A 14,356-nucleotide genomic window follows, 5' to 3' on the forward strand; every position below is an offset into this window, starting at 1 on the left:
AAGCGCTATGTTTAAATATAAGAGAATCCAAGTAAGAGGTGCATATATTCGCACAGTAGTTGGTTCCACATTGTGGCCACCTTGTTGAAGACACACACACAACGCTCCCAAAACTGCACAACGCTCCCAAAGCAGCAAAACTGGAGGGTGAGCATTTCTCTTTCATTTGCAAAAAGAAATATAACTGAGTTGCACTTTATTTCTTCCTGTGGGTGCTAATGCATCTAAAGCCTGCATGCAGTCCAGTGTCCAGGGCTGTGGCATTCTGCATTGCATCAGGTAATAGTCTGAAGGCTGAGCGGTACATTTCTCAAGAATAAATAGAATGATGTAGTCCCCCTCATGTGGAGATCTTTGTATCCACAGAAGTACTAGGGTCTCAACAGACTTGTGTTATGGGAAGAAATTTGAGGGAACGTGATCAAGGATGGATCACCAGTTAACTAGCATGTCCTGCAGTCTGAGGGATCTGCCCAGCAACTACTGACAAAACTGGGGTGAGAGACCAAAAGAGCCCCAGAAACAGCTTTCCCTTCTTTTACTGACAGGAACCATGGTTTGAACGTTGACAATATTGTCTAGGAACCCCCATAATGGCTATGGCAATCTTTTCTCTTAAAGGTACTGATTTTATTATTTTGAGAGGATCTGGGTTTTTTTCTCAGTTTAGTAGAAAGATCTGACTTATCTGTTCATGACTCCAGATTCTGGATTTAAATATCCACAGTTGGTACAATATTGAAAACTAGATACACACACACACACACAAATACATTTATTTATTTATTTATTTTGCTCCTTACCCATTTGCACCTCTTCATATGAAAAGGGGGACTCCATCCACTGTATTTGAGCTTCCTATGCCTGCATGTATATGTCTCCGCTTCCCTTGGCGACATTGTTGCGGTTGTCAACCCTATGTCAATCTTGCCTCTGTGTGAGGGAAGTGGATGGATGTGTCATAGTTGCTTTGGCAGCAGCTGCCGTCACAGCATAAGAATTGTAATCATGTGACTGAAGGTAAGTTGCAGCAGCCATTTCGTGCCTAGCTCCACCTCTTGCAGAAGCCATTTTGTGACTGTTCCTACTATGATGTGTCAGAATTCCAAAGGTGCCTTCAGGCTCCAAAATGTCCGGGGGCCCTGCTCTAGAACTCCATAAAATATTGTTATTGTTATTTGTTGAGGTATAATTTTGTTATTCTCTCTAGAGCAGTGTTTCTCAAAGTGAGCAGAACCTTACACTTGGGGGGGGGTGTCAGTGGGATTATCTAGGAGGCAGTAAGACACAAGGAATAGCAGGGAGGCCTGTGCTAAATGTCTTTAACATTAGTTGTGTCATTCACCACCAACACCTGGATTCAAAAACCTCCGTGATCATCTGCTCAAGTCATTGCACACCATCATTAATACATGAATAAAATTAAAGCTCACATTCGCCATGATGGGTTATTCTGGGAGCTGTGTGGTGAGGATGCAGTTTTTGAACATTTGCTGCATCATACTGAAGTTTATTGGCTATCAAAAGGCACCTGTGTGATCAACTGATTATTATGATTTATATGGTGCCCCTCCCAGCAATTTGCCTCAGGGCAGATAACATGATAATAGTTACATAGAACTTTTGAAACTATTGTAGAATTTTTAAAGACTCAAATGCTTTGCTCAGTGATGAACTCAAAGAGATGCAGACACCACATTGCTTATTGATCAACTCTGTAAATTCAATGAAATGACTTTGCATTTGTGAGGAAATGAGGTCAATCGTATTAAGGTTAAATGTCATCTCCATGTTTATTTTAAAGTTAATTCTTTTTAACACAATGTAGGCCTTCACAAGTTACGCCAATTTACAAGCCTGTCTGAGCCAGAAGAGCAAGGTGGGATATAAGATGATGACCTGCAGGGGTTTGGGGGACATTGGAAAGGCCCAAGGAAGAAATCTCTGGAGAGATGCAGCTGACTTATGATCGGACAGCTGCTACAAGACATGGTTTTAAATTATCTTAACATCATATTTGGTGGAATACAGTTTTGGTGTCGTCACCCAACTTCCCTCCAAGCAAAGAAATTCACTCCAGACTACTAAACATGGTGATTTAAGACTCCTAGTAAGTGGCTTGAAACCAGACATGGGGAAGTCGGCATCACTTCATCAAACTTTTGCTAAATGACTATCAGACTTTGAAAAACTGGTATCACTGGATCAGGTTTTAAATGGATTTTCAATAAATGTGCAATTAATTGTTACTGTTTTGAATTTTATTGTTATAACTTGGTCATGCACACCACTATTCTGAACAATGCTTTTTATAGGGTCATGTGTAGTGGGGATGAGTTTATGGAACCAAGAGGGCAATGGCCCAAAAATGTTTGGAAACCACTGCTCTAGAGGCAGGTATTAAATCCAAGGGGGTTCTCTGTGCTCTGTTGCATTCTGTATTTAAGCCAACCATCTCTTAAGCAAGCCAGAGTTCTGCATTAACCAACCTCTCAAATGTTTGCTCATATAGATATAGCCCAGTAAAACAGAAGGAGTTGCAATCATTGTATTCAGATTACTTATGTTTTAACTGGCATTGTATGCCGGCTTTAAAAAAATACAAAGGGGAGCAAGAAAAAAAATTAATCCTATTGTTACTTGCATGGCTGGTTTGCATCTGAACAAATATGCCCTACAAACCAGAAGTTTCTGCCCAAATCCACATTGCCTTATTTAACCCTAAATACCTGTGTGTGCACTTCCAGGTATGTGTTTCTTTGTGAGACATTTGGAATGATTTTTCCTTTTCCCCACCCTCTCTCTAAAGTCAGCAGAGTTTGATATTTAGAGGAGTAAGGCACCAACACATCCTATACTGAGTACTTTGATCAGTTGTGACACGGAATGAATGGTAAATACATCCTCAGACTCAAGAGTAAATATCCAATGGCATGTAACTCGGGGAGAAAGAAGTAAATTTTACACACCTCAGCCACAGACGCCTTGTCATTTCCCAGTAAATTAAAGGGTCTTCCAGTGGACCTGTAAATTTAAATTTATCATGCTAGCATTCTTCCATAATTAACAGCAATAAATGTCCCCGTTTTATTCAATACTGTGCTCTTTTCCTTATAGACAACAAGGACCCCATGCTCTCTCTCGATTGCTGTGTATGTGAGAGAGAAAGAGAGGGAAGAGGAGGAGGCCAGGCATCTGCGGCTTCTCTGCCCTCAGTTTTAGCCCTTCCGTAATTGGTTTTATTTCACTTCATGGATTTACTCACCCTCTTGGCCAGAAAGAAAGGCTTCCCAAGAGCACTCCAGTGGTTTCTTGGCAGCTGGAAATCCTTTTCCTGATGCTAGAATCACCACAGTTATGATGCAGGAGTCTCCTCAGCAACATAAACAAATGGCAACAACTCTTCATGGGGGTGGGGGGTCCTAATGGTTTGTGAAGGGCCCTGGGACAATGTTGGAACCTGAAGGAGGCTGCCCTCATCCATACAAAGCATATTTACACCACAAGGATAATATCTAGTCATCCTGAGTGCTCCCTGATTTTTAAAAAATCTGCAATGGAAGCTACCCAGAACTGAAATAAAGGTTTCTACAAATCCACATTTGCAGAAAAAGTATGACAAGGATTTTTTTTTAAGTATGATTGAATAAAATCAAAAGTTGTAAAAATGACAAAATCTCACAGGACTATATATTGTAAACCTCCCAAGATTACCTCAGGAGATTTCGGATGCCATTTCTGCTTTGCCTAGGCAATCAAGTAAACCAGCTGAGATTTCATGAGCATCCCCAAAGAACTTAGCTAAGGCTCAAAGCAAGAAGGGAGACCGACTGTTTCCCCATGGAGGCGGAAAACGTGCTCCGCCTTCTGTTTGCAAACACACATTGGAAGCCACGTGTTTGCAAGCTTCCTGGTGGGAGACACCTCCTACATTTTCCCACCACCTTGTCACAGCTTTTTACCAACCAACAAGGTGGCGGAGAAGCCAGAAAAGAACAACCTGAACTTCTCGCCCCACTCCTCAGCTTGTCAATCAAGGCAAACCACCAATCCCTTCATAGCTGTTGTTTTGGGGACTCAAACGTCCTCCTCCCCACCCTCCGAGCCCCGAAATGAATTGTTTAAAAATGCACTTCCACACTGCTATGGGAAAACGCTACAACACCAAAACATTATTTTTTAAAATGTACATATCCACGTTGCTGTGGGATCATGCCACGACATTGAAACATTCCCTTAAATCTCATTTTGGGATTCTTATAATGGTCTTTCTTTATTTTGGGGTACATTTGTGATAGGCTGGCCATGGTAAGTGGATCCCAATGATTGTGTGTTCACAGTAAAGATTTAAAACACAGAGCACGGACAACAAGCTAATAGGGAGAGGGCTGTTTCATCACACACAACCTCTTTCCCTGTTAATACCCCACTGCCAGAAAACACACACAGGAATGGGTTTGGGGTGCCCGATCCCAAAATTACCAAGCACAATGAGGTGAACATTTTATTTTTAGGTATGTAGTGTTGTAGTCCTGTAGCAACACAGACCATGCCATTTTCTTTTTTAAAAATTCTCAATCTGGAAATGGAGATGGGGTGGGTGGGTGTGAGGGTGGGCAAAATGCTACTGAGACTGTTGCATGTTTCTCCCTCCACGCAGGCTTGCCTCTGTATTATTATTATTATTATTATTATTATTATTATTATTATTATTATTATTATTATTATTATTATTATTATTATTATTATCTTTCGATTTATTGCCCGCCACTCCCTTATGGCTCGTGGCGGGTTACAGCATTTTAAAAACCCCAATAAAATCCATTAAAAATCCCTCAGCAACAACTACAATATAACATTATTAGTTAGCAAGCTAACCTGGCAAGATCGGCTAATCAGCCTCCCCCTCCTACTACTAGCAGGTGGAGAGGGGATAGTGATGGTACTAATCCCCAATCTCAATCCCGGGTCCCGGGGGGGCATAGATGGTAGCCTCGGCCTCAACCGTAAACCTGGCGGAAGAGCTCCGTCTTGCAGGCCCTGCCGAATGATGGAAGATCTCGCAGGGCCCGCAGCTCTCCCGGGAGCTCATTCCACCAGGTAGGGGCCAGGACCGAAAAGGCCCTGGCCCTGGTCGAGGCCAGGCGTGCTTCCCTAGGGCCGGGAACGACCAGCAGATTTTCTCCCGCAGAACGTATGTGCCCTGAATTGCAGCGCAGCAAAATGAGGGAAATTGGAATTTGGTGATTTCCCTCATCGCAGAGCCAATCTTACAAAAACTCACACCAGCCACTGGAGAGCTCTAGGTTCCTGCCAATATCATGTGGAAACAGCACTAAAACCCACGAGCAACTAGAGGCTGTCCAGGAGGCAAATTCCTTGTGCGGAATCGATCACAGTGAAAGTCTATGGAAACTGATTTTTTCCCCTCTTCCATGCATCCTCATGGATTCCCCTTTTGTTTGTTTGTTTGTTTGTTTGTTTGTTTGTTTGTTTGTTTGTTTGTTTGTTTGTTTGTTGCCTCAATGGTATCAGAGGTGACTTCCAGACAGGACGATAAATTAATCATAATGACCTAAAAAAACAAAATACCAGCAATATTTGGGGGGGGGCTGTTTACTCCTTTCTTGGGCTTCATGTGACCACCATTTTTAAGGTGAGCTCTTCCAGTATATGTGTGATTATGAGTTGAGTTACCTTAACCCAACTCATGTCACATGCTATCTATAGTTGCTTTCTCAGGTTTAAATCCCCAGTCTGTCATAGAAGTTTGCTGGGTGTCCTTGGACCAAAACATACTTTAAGCCTACCTATCTCACAGGGTTGTTGTCAGGATAAAATCTAAAGGTGAACAATGTAAGCCAGTTGGGATTCCCACTGGGGAGAAAGGCAAGGTATAAATGAAATAAATTTTAAAAGGCAACAGGAGGGCAATAGAAAACACACAGGACGCAGTAACAAAAAGTTCAGGGAAACAAAAATGTTTTCACCTATCACTTAACATTCAAGAGGCAACTGAGGTGCCACAGCACGAAAGGCCCTGACTCCGGTGCTTACTCCCCTTACAGCCATCAGTGAGGGTCCTCAGAACAGAACCTGAGAAACAGACCTCGTTCTCTGGTGGCCGTTCATGTGGGAGCTGGCCTTTGAAGTATTGTGTTCCCAAGCAATACACAGCACATCTGACAATGATAGATATTTCTAGAAGAAGAAGAAGAAGAAAAGTTGGTTCTTATATGCCGTTTTTCTCTACCCAAAGGACTCTCAAAGTGGCTTACAATCACCTTCCCTTTCCTCTCCCCACAACAGACACCCTGTGAGGGAGGGGAAGCTGAGAGAGTCCTGAGATTACTGCTCGGTCAAAGCAGCTTTACCAATGCTGTGGTGAGCCCAAGGTCACCCAGCTGGTTGCATGTGGGGGAGTGCGGAATCAAACCCGGCTCACCAGATTAGAAGTCTGCACTCCTAACCGCTACCCTAAGCTGGCTCTCTATGCAATCAGTTCCCATCTTCCACTGTAACATTCCAACGGTGATTTGAGTCATAACTGCTATGGTACATTTGTCAAAAAGGTTCACTTCCATGACTGAGTGCCTGAGCAATGCCATATCGAATAGCAAAACTCTGGTTAATTCTCAGTCAGGTTTTCTGCATTATCCAAGTAGGTTAGAGACCCCTATCTTCTCTGTACTGGTCTTGTTGTGTTGATTTTTTTCTCTGGAGTTGTGTGCTACAATTAGTGATAGTAAAAATGCATCTTTCATCCCCTGTGAGAGCTGAAACCTGAAGAATTCTACTCAGTGTACCTACATTCTAACAGAACTTTTAAAAGGCTCCCTCATCAGCTCTTTAAAAGGAGAAACAAGGACATGGCACCAGAAAAAAGAATGCCAGGACCTGAAACAGACTGTTGATGCAAAGTTAACAGTAGGGTCTCTTACTCTGCAACATAAACAACAGAGCGTGAAGCTCAAAACAGCAAGGAGCTCGTGTTTGAAAAATGTAAAGAAAGTTCTGCTTGCCAAGTCCACATTCCTGTATAAATATCCAGGAGTAATTGTTTACAGGGCAAGCGCCCGTGTTTTCTTGTGCTACTCCTGTCTTGTAAACCAGTGTTTACTTATGGTTTATGCAGAAGGATGTACAAAATGTGCCCATTCAGACCAAGGGCAATAACTGAGAACACAATACTTCAGGATCTCTATTCTGAATTATGAGTATCTTATTGTTGTTGTTGACAGCCATTAAGTCAAGTCTGACTCAGTGATCCTATGGCACAATCCTCAATCCCGCACCACCTCCCTCAGCCATGCAATGTTCTGGCCGGTGTCCATTTTGATCACATCTAACCACTGCATTCTTTGTCAGTCTGGTTTCCTTTTTCCACTGACCAATCCTGGCATAATTGCTTTCTCCATTGAGTTGGATTGCATGATTTGGCCAAAGTAAGTGAGCCGGAGTTTCGTGATTTTGCCTGCCAATGATATGTCATGATATCTTATTAAACAATAGTAAAGTGCTCTTTTTTCCAGTAGGAAAAAAAGATATATTAGCAGTTTAGATCAGGAAAACATTCTAGCTAAAATCTACAATTAAGCCTTTATTATTCGCTGGAATCTTGATGCTTAGGGCTTTTGCTTTTTGAGAAAGCACCAGCCGGTAAGCCTATCAGATTTCAATTTGCATGCAGGAACACTGACATCTAGCGGGCAACAAGCCTTAAAAGATAAATTGAATAGATTCTATACCCTCGGAGTCCCATGGTTTAAGACTTTGATGGCAAACGGTATCACATCAAATCCAACAATTTCAGAAATTACCCACAGCAGACTATAGATGTGTGAGAAAAACAAAGAATTTTAAGCCTTTCAAATGCACAAAGTAGTGTGGACCCAAACTCAAAGATGCAAGAATCCATTTTAACACACTACACACAAACACGAACAAGACCAATAAAGTACTGGAGAACAGAAAGAACAAGAATAATCTGAATTCCAAATTGACACCGAAATCTGCTCCTTGGAGTGAGGGAAATGGAGCTCCTGCAGATTTCACAGCTCTTCTATACTCCTCCTTGTTCTGTCCTTAAAATGCTGTGCAACATGAAATGTAATCTAAACCCATGCCTGCTGGACAATCATTACTTTAATTCAGGCTTCAACCATCCCAGGTGCCAGGTCACCATGGTGCCTAGGAATTTCACTGTGGCACCTAGTACTTTCAGGAATGACTTTATTGCAGTGTCTCTCAACAATTCTCAGTGGAAGTACAGCACTCATTTCTCATCAGAAATTTTTTCTTGTGCAACATGCAAATAACTGGGCATGAAATTGTTGACATTGCTTGTTTAAATGCAAACTTACATTTGCACCATTCACTGGTAGCTGATGTATTAATTTCTTAACCAGTTGGTTCCTGTACTATCTCCAGTATTCAATTAAAGAGAGATCTTTAAAGTAATTACAGAATTGTAAGTTTCATATTGGCCATCTTAGCCTGCAATAGAATGCTTAGATTTGAGCCGAGTAGCACTTTAGAATCCAACAGGACATAAGCTGTGTTTTGAACCCTAGGAATTTTAAAATCTTCAAAGAAATCTTCTGTAGGGAAGAAAGAAGAAGGAAGAAGGAGAAGAAGAAGAAGAGTTGGTTCTTATATGCTGCTTTTCTCTACCCGAAGGAGGTTCAAAGCGGCTTACAGTCACCTTCTCTTTCTTCTCCCCACAATAGACACCCTGTGAGGGAGGTGAGGCTGAGAGAGCCCTGAGATTACTGCTCAGTCAGCGCAGTTTTATCAGTGCTGTGGCGAGCCCAAGGTCACCCAGCTGGCTGCATGTGGGGGAGCACAGATCCAAACCCAGCTTGCCAGATTAGAAGTCCACACTCCTAACCACTACACCAAGCAAGATGGACAGTTTGATACTTCAGAATTCAGATCACACCATGGAATTTTATGTAGCTGAAGAGCCAGCTTGTTATAGAAGTTAAGAACGGCGGCCTCTAATCTGGCAAACTGGGTTTTATTCCCTGCTCCTCCACATGCAGCCAGCTGAGTGACCTTGGGCTAGCCTATCTGAGCTGTTCTTACAGAGCAGTTCTGTCAGAGCTCTCTCAGCCCCACCTACCTCAGAGGGAGTCCGAGGAAAGGAAGGTGATTGTAAGCCTCTCTGAGTCTCCATCAGGTAGTGAAGAGAGGGATATAAAAACAAACGCTTCTTCCTCTTCTTCTTTTTGACATAATAATTAATCCAATCACAGCTTTGGCTGTTGTACCACAAAACAACATGTCCCAGTAAGTTGTCTGAAGCACTGATAGAACAGATAAATTCCTCTGTTGTCCAGACCAGCAATTCTGTACTAGACATAATATGCAGACTTTGGCAAAGATGTAGCGCTGGAGTGGCAATTAAGGGAAAGGAATGGGTTGGGGGCTTTGAAAATTGAAGCCATGTCTCATTCCTGCCTTCTTGACAGCGGCTTACGACTTGGAAGACAGAGGGAGCAATCTTCTCATCAAATGAATGGGACCCCAGGTACGAGGTATGATCACCTGCCACCACTCAAGCAGTCCGGTCCAGATCGCTGTGTGTCACGACTAGACAGCGGGCAAGCTACAAAAAAAAGAGGAGAAGAAGCTGCCTAGTCATAACACAAGCAGTCCATTCAACAGACTACCAAGGAAAACAGAAGCATAGACAGCCTTTTAACATTTCTGTTGGAGAGTGTCCATTCTGTCACTATTGGCAACATGCAGATTTCCTCCTTGCCCCCACTGTACAACAGGGGTGTTTAAAAAAAAATTATATGGGGAGGGTCCTTTCTAGGTGAGGGGCAATCTGTAAATGATGTTAAGAAATCTAGAAATCTGCATTTAGAAATGCTGTGTTAACCCACCCTGCAGCACTTCAGTCCCTGTTCAGGCTACCATTCCGCCTGGAGAAAACGGCCGTGTCCCTTGAAGAGGGGCATAACCTGTGGAAGGGAGCGGCTGAAGCTTTCTATGGCACAGAGGCAAATCACATCACCTGATATGCAACGTCTGGGTACACCAGTCTCTAGTAAAGCCTCTATTAAAGGGACAGGGTGCTTTTTTCCAGCCCTGTGGGCAACCATACCATAGACGCTACCATTGTTTCCTTTTTGTACGGCCAAACACATCTGGAGTGCCAATCACGAGACTCCAATATCAAATGTAGTCTGGTCTTGATGGTGCTTGCGTTGGCTGCTCAACTTAAAGACTAATACAGACCAGGCTATAGAACAGCACTTCACATGTGAAAACTATGCAAAAAAAAAGCACAGCAGCATTGCAAGAAAAAAAAGTTCATATCCTTACAATAGCCAGAATCAAATAACAGAATTGGGAAGAAGGAGATATCCCAAATACAAGAGGAATCCTGGCTAGGCTTGCCAACTCCAAGTTGAAAAATTCCTAGTGGGTAGAATTTGGGGAGGGGAGAGGCCTCAACAGAGTATAAAGCCACAGAGTCCTCCATCCAGAGTAGCCATTTTCTTCAGGGGAACTGATCTCTCTTGTATGGACATCAGTTGTAATTCCAAGGAATCAACACATGGGATCAGACATTTAACTCTTTTTGCATTTCCATATTTTCTCATCCCCCTCCCCTTACCTGAACCTTCCTGATTTCTTATACAAATTCCCCCCCCCCCAACCACGAGATGTTTTAGAACAAGGGTAGCCAAATGTGGCATGCTGGCAGGGGCTCATGGTAATTGTAGTCCATGGACATCTGGAGAGCCAGTTTGACCACCCTTGTTTTAGAATGACCTCCGGGCATTTACGGGGCAGCTTCCAAGCAGCAGGGAACAGTTAAGTATTCTTCCCTATTTACCAATTCACTTCTGCTTGTGTTACAAGGGAAACACCTGGAACATGTATCAGTCTAGAGCCAGGAGATCCATCCTAGCAGACTAGGACATATGGCAAATAAAAAGGCAATGTTGTGTAGAAGGCTGGGGGGAGGGAGGAGGTGTCCTGTCCCTTTAACGGGATTTTGTACAGCTCCCTGCCATGAAAAACTTCAGCTGCCCATTGCCATGCATTAATCTTCTATTAAAGTGACAGACCATTTTTTTCTCCAGGCATGTTGGTCATTGTATACGAGGCCAGGCCATTGCTTCAGGAGAGCTGACTTGTAGGGTTCCCAACTTTTAAAAGGGGCTCCTGTAGGTGTCCCTCTAATATCAGTTTGATCTGCAGCAAAACTCAGATACTGTTACTTAGGCGCATGCCATGAAAAGCTTCAACTGTCCATTTCTGCATATTAAAGCTTTATGAAGGGCTCCAGAGATTGTTCTCCTGGCCAGCTGACAATCTTACTGACTTAACAGAGATTCTTTGTAGGGACCCAAACTTAACATAGCCAATCAGAACCCTAGAAGAGGAACACAGCTGGAAAATAAATAAAATTTAAACCGCCATCCCCACCCCTTCACACCCCCTGGCAGTTACCTCAGGCTGAAGAAGATAGCGAAATAGGGGGGAGCCAAGAAGAAGGAGATGGAAGGAGGTCAATAAGATTTCGGGCTGCCCTGGTCTCAACCATAGGCCTGGTGGAAGAGTGCCATCTTGCAGGGCCTGAGGAACTTGGACAGCTCCATCAGGGCCCAGATCCCATCCTTTTAACACTGCTAGTTGGGAAACAACATCCCATTAAGCCTCAATTAAGGAGGCAGGACATATTTTCTCCACGCAGTTGGCAACTCTACCCTCACATATTGTAACAGTAAAACGTATTTATTCGTTTAAAATATTTACATCACATCTTTTTGTGCACTTAGGCCCTGATATGAATGGCCCAGATCCCCAAAACTAAGCAGCCCCTTCTAGACCACCAGGGTCTTGACACAGAGGCAGGCAACAGGAAGCCACCTCTGTTTGTCTCTGACCTTCAAAACCTTACAGGGTCCACCATAAGTCAGGACTGACTTAGCTGCACTTTCTGCCAGCACCAGAGCCCCCAAGACATTGAAAGTTGGTTTGGGTTTTCATGCAAAATGTTGGGTTGCCAGCTTTGCAACAGTCTTCAGGAGCTGTGCCTTTACCATAAATTGATGTCCATGGAATGGCAGACGAAAACACTTCAGCTGCATGCTATCAACAGCTGTGCCTGCCATCTGCTGTTAAAGGCACAAGAGATCAGGATGAGATTTCTTTAGATCCGCCAGCAAGCCTAATAGCAAACACTAGTTTAGCAGTATACTGTGTATAGAATTGCCAGCTACCCTGGAGAGAAATGCCCTGTCACTTGGTGTTTTTTGACATCAAGTCATAGCTGACTTATGGTGACCTTCCTAAACCCTCACAGGGTTTTCAAAGCAAGAGATTTTCAGGGGTCTGCCCCCACACCACAACTCTGTTATTCCTTGGTGGTCACCCATCCAAATAATTGCCAGGGCCAACCCTGCTTAGCTTCTGAAATCTGTCAAGATTGGGCCAACTAGGTTTGATGCCCCACTCATCCACACGCAGCCAGCTGGGTGACCTTGAGCTAGAAACAGTCCTAATAGTGGTGTTCTCACAGAGCAGTTCTGTCAGAGCTCCCTCAGCCCCACCAATTTCACAGGGTGTCTGTTGTGGGGAAAGGAAGGAGATTGGGAGCCACTTTGAGACTCCTTCGGGCCTTGAAAAGTAGGGTATTAAAACCAACACTTCTATTTAGACAAGGACCACTGTCCCTTTAACAGAGGTTTAATCTGTGCCAATGGGCATCAGCCTCTGCCATAATAGGGCAGAATACTACTTTTGCCAGGCCAATGGGCAGCCATACCTGTGTCTTTGCCCGGTGCTGCTACAGACCCACCATGGATCCCAGAGTTCTGCCAAGCAGGGATGAAGATGCGCTTCTGGGCTGCATCCGTTAAGCATAGGTGAGGAATATAGCCAACAAAAATACGCAGTGATCCGTCCTGTCCCCCTACTCATCTGCTGTTGAACCAGCTTTTGGACTAGCTAATGCTCACAGCATGAGCAGGGCCTAAGAAGAGCAATTCCAAGAGTCTAAACGCAGGGGTGTCAGGCTCATGTTTGACGAGGGCTGGATCTGACACAAATGTTATTTTGTCAAGCCAGGCCGTGTATTCCATGAAATATAATGTTGGGTACTGGAGATATTAAACTTTATAAAGGATGCAGGGAAATTCAATTAAAAATATATATTTTATATATATATATAAAACTTCAAATACAAACAAAAGCACTTGATTCCTAGCAGTGAAAGTAATTGATTTACTGGCAAACCCACAAAGCCCCAATCAGTATTTAATTATATGCAAGATGAGGGTTTTTTTCCCCCCAAGGGATACCATACAGGAGGCGGGGGGATTTTACTATTCCATACAACTAGTTACTTTTTGTATATTTAGCATTTTTAGATGAGTCATCTCCCTTGCTAGTATCGTCCCTCCACATGCCCAGCCTCAGCAGCCATGCATGCCTACAATTCCCTTCTCTTTCCCTCTCTCTTTGTTTCCTTTCTTCCCCCATCCTGCCTCTGAGGATCTCAAGGAGGAACACCTGACTCCTCCCTCCACCACCCCATCTCTACCAACAACCACCCTGTGAGGTGGGCCAGGTTGAGCATCTGGCCTCGGGTGACCTAGATAACAGGGTCCTGGCACAGGAGGAGTGGCGATTCTGAACTGGGCTCTTCCAGATCCCCAGTTCTCATCCCTCATGCATTCCCCACAGAAGCAGTGGGGCTGAGGGAAGGCCGGACAGAATGGCTACGAACCCTCCAGGGAATGCTATTTGTCTCCCTACAACCCCTTTTCCCCTCATGGGCTGAGAATAGATGGGAGGAAAGGGAGGTCATTGTCCCCCACCTTCCCCAACAACACTCAGGCCCATTCCGCACAGGGTTCAATGTGGCAAATTGCTTACGGAAAGAAAAAACGGAATTTTAAATAGTGAAATTCGGCGTAATGCATACCTGCCTTTGTAGTGGAATCCAGTTGCGTTTCAATCATTTCTCACAGGTTTCCGGTCTCGGCAAAATTCACTAGAAAGGAAGCGATTTTTGCCGTGCTTTGTCCCGCCCCTGGCCATCAATCAAACGAACAGCCAATGGGCGGTTGTTACCATGCTCTGGAAAAGCCCCTTTGCCTTTAAGAACAGGTTTTTAAAAAAAAGAAAAACACACGTTGCAATGAATATGCCTTGATTCCTTGATTCCTTGCTTCCTCCTAACGTAGAGACCTATCTAGCTGGCACCTGGCGTGTGAGCTGCCGATTCATCATTGCCACGCTCCCCCCCCCCGTGCATGGGCGCGATTTTTGGCCGAAAATAAAGGGAACTTGCAAACGGGGCTGTGTTGTGCTTAGAGACTTGAGGGGA

This window comes from Paroedura picta, chromosome 3 (genome assembly GCF_049243985.1).
Source record: "Paroedura picta isolate Pp20150507F chromosome 3, Ppicta_v3.0, whole genome shotgun sequence".
Lineage (NCBI taxonomy): Eukaryota > Metazoa > Chordata > Lepidosauria > Squamata > Gekkonidae > Paroedura > Paroedura picta.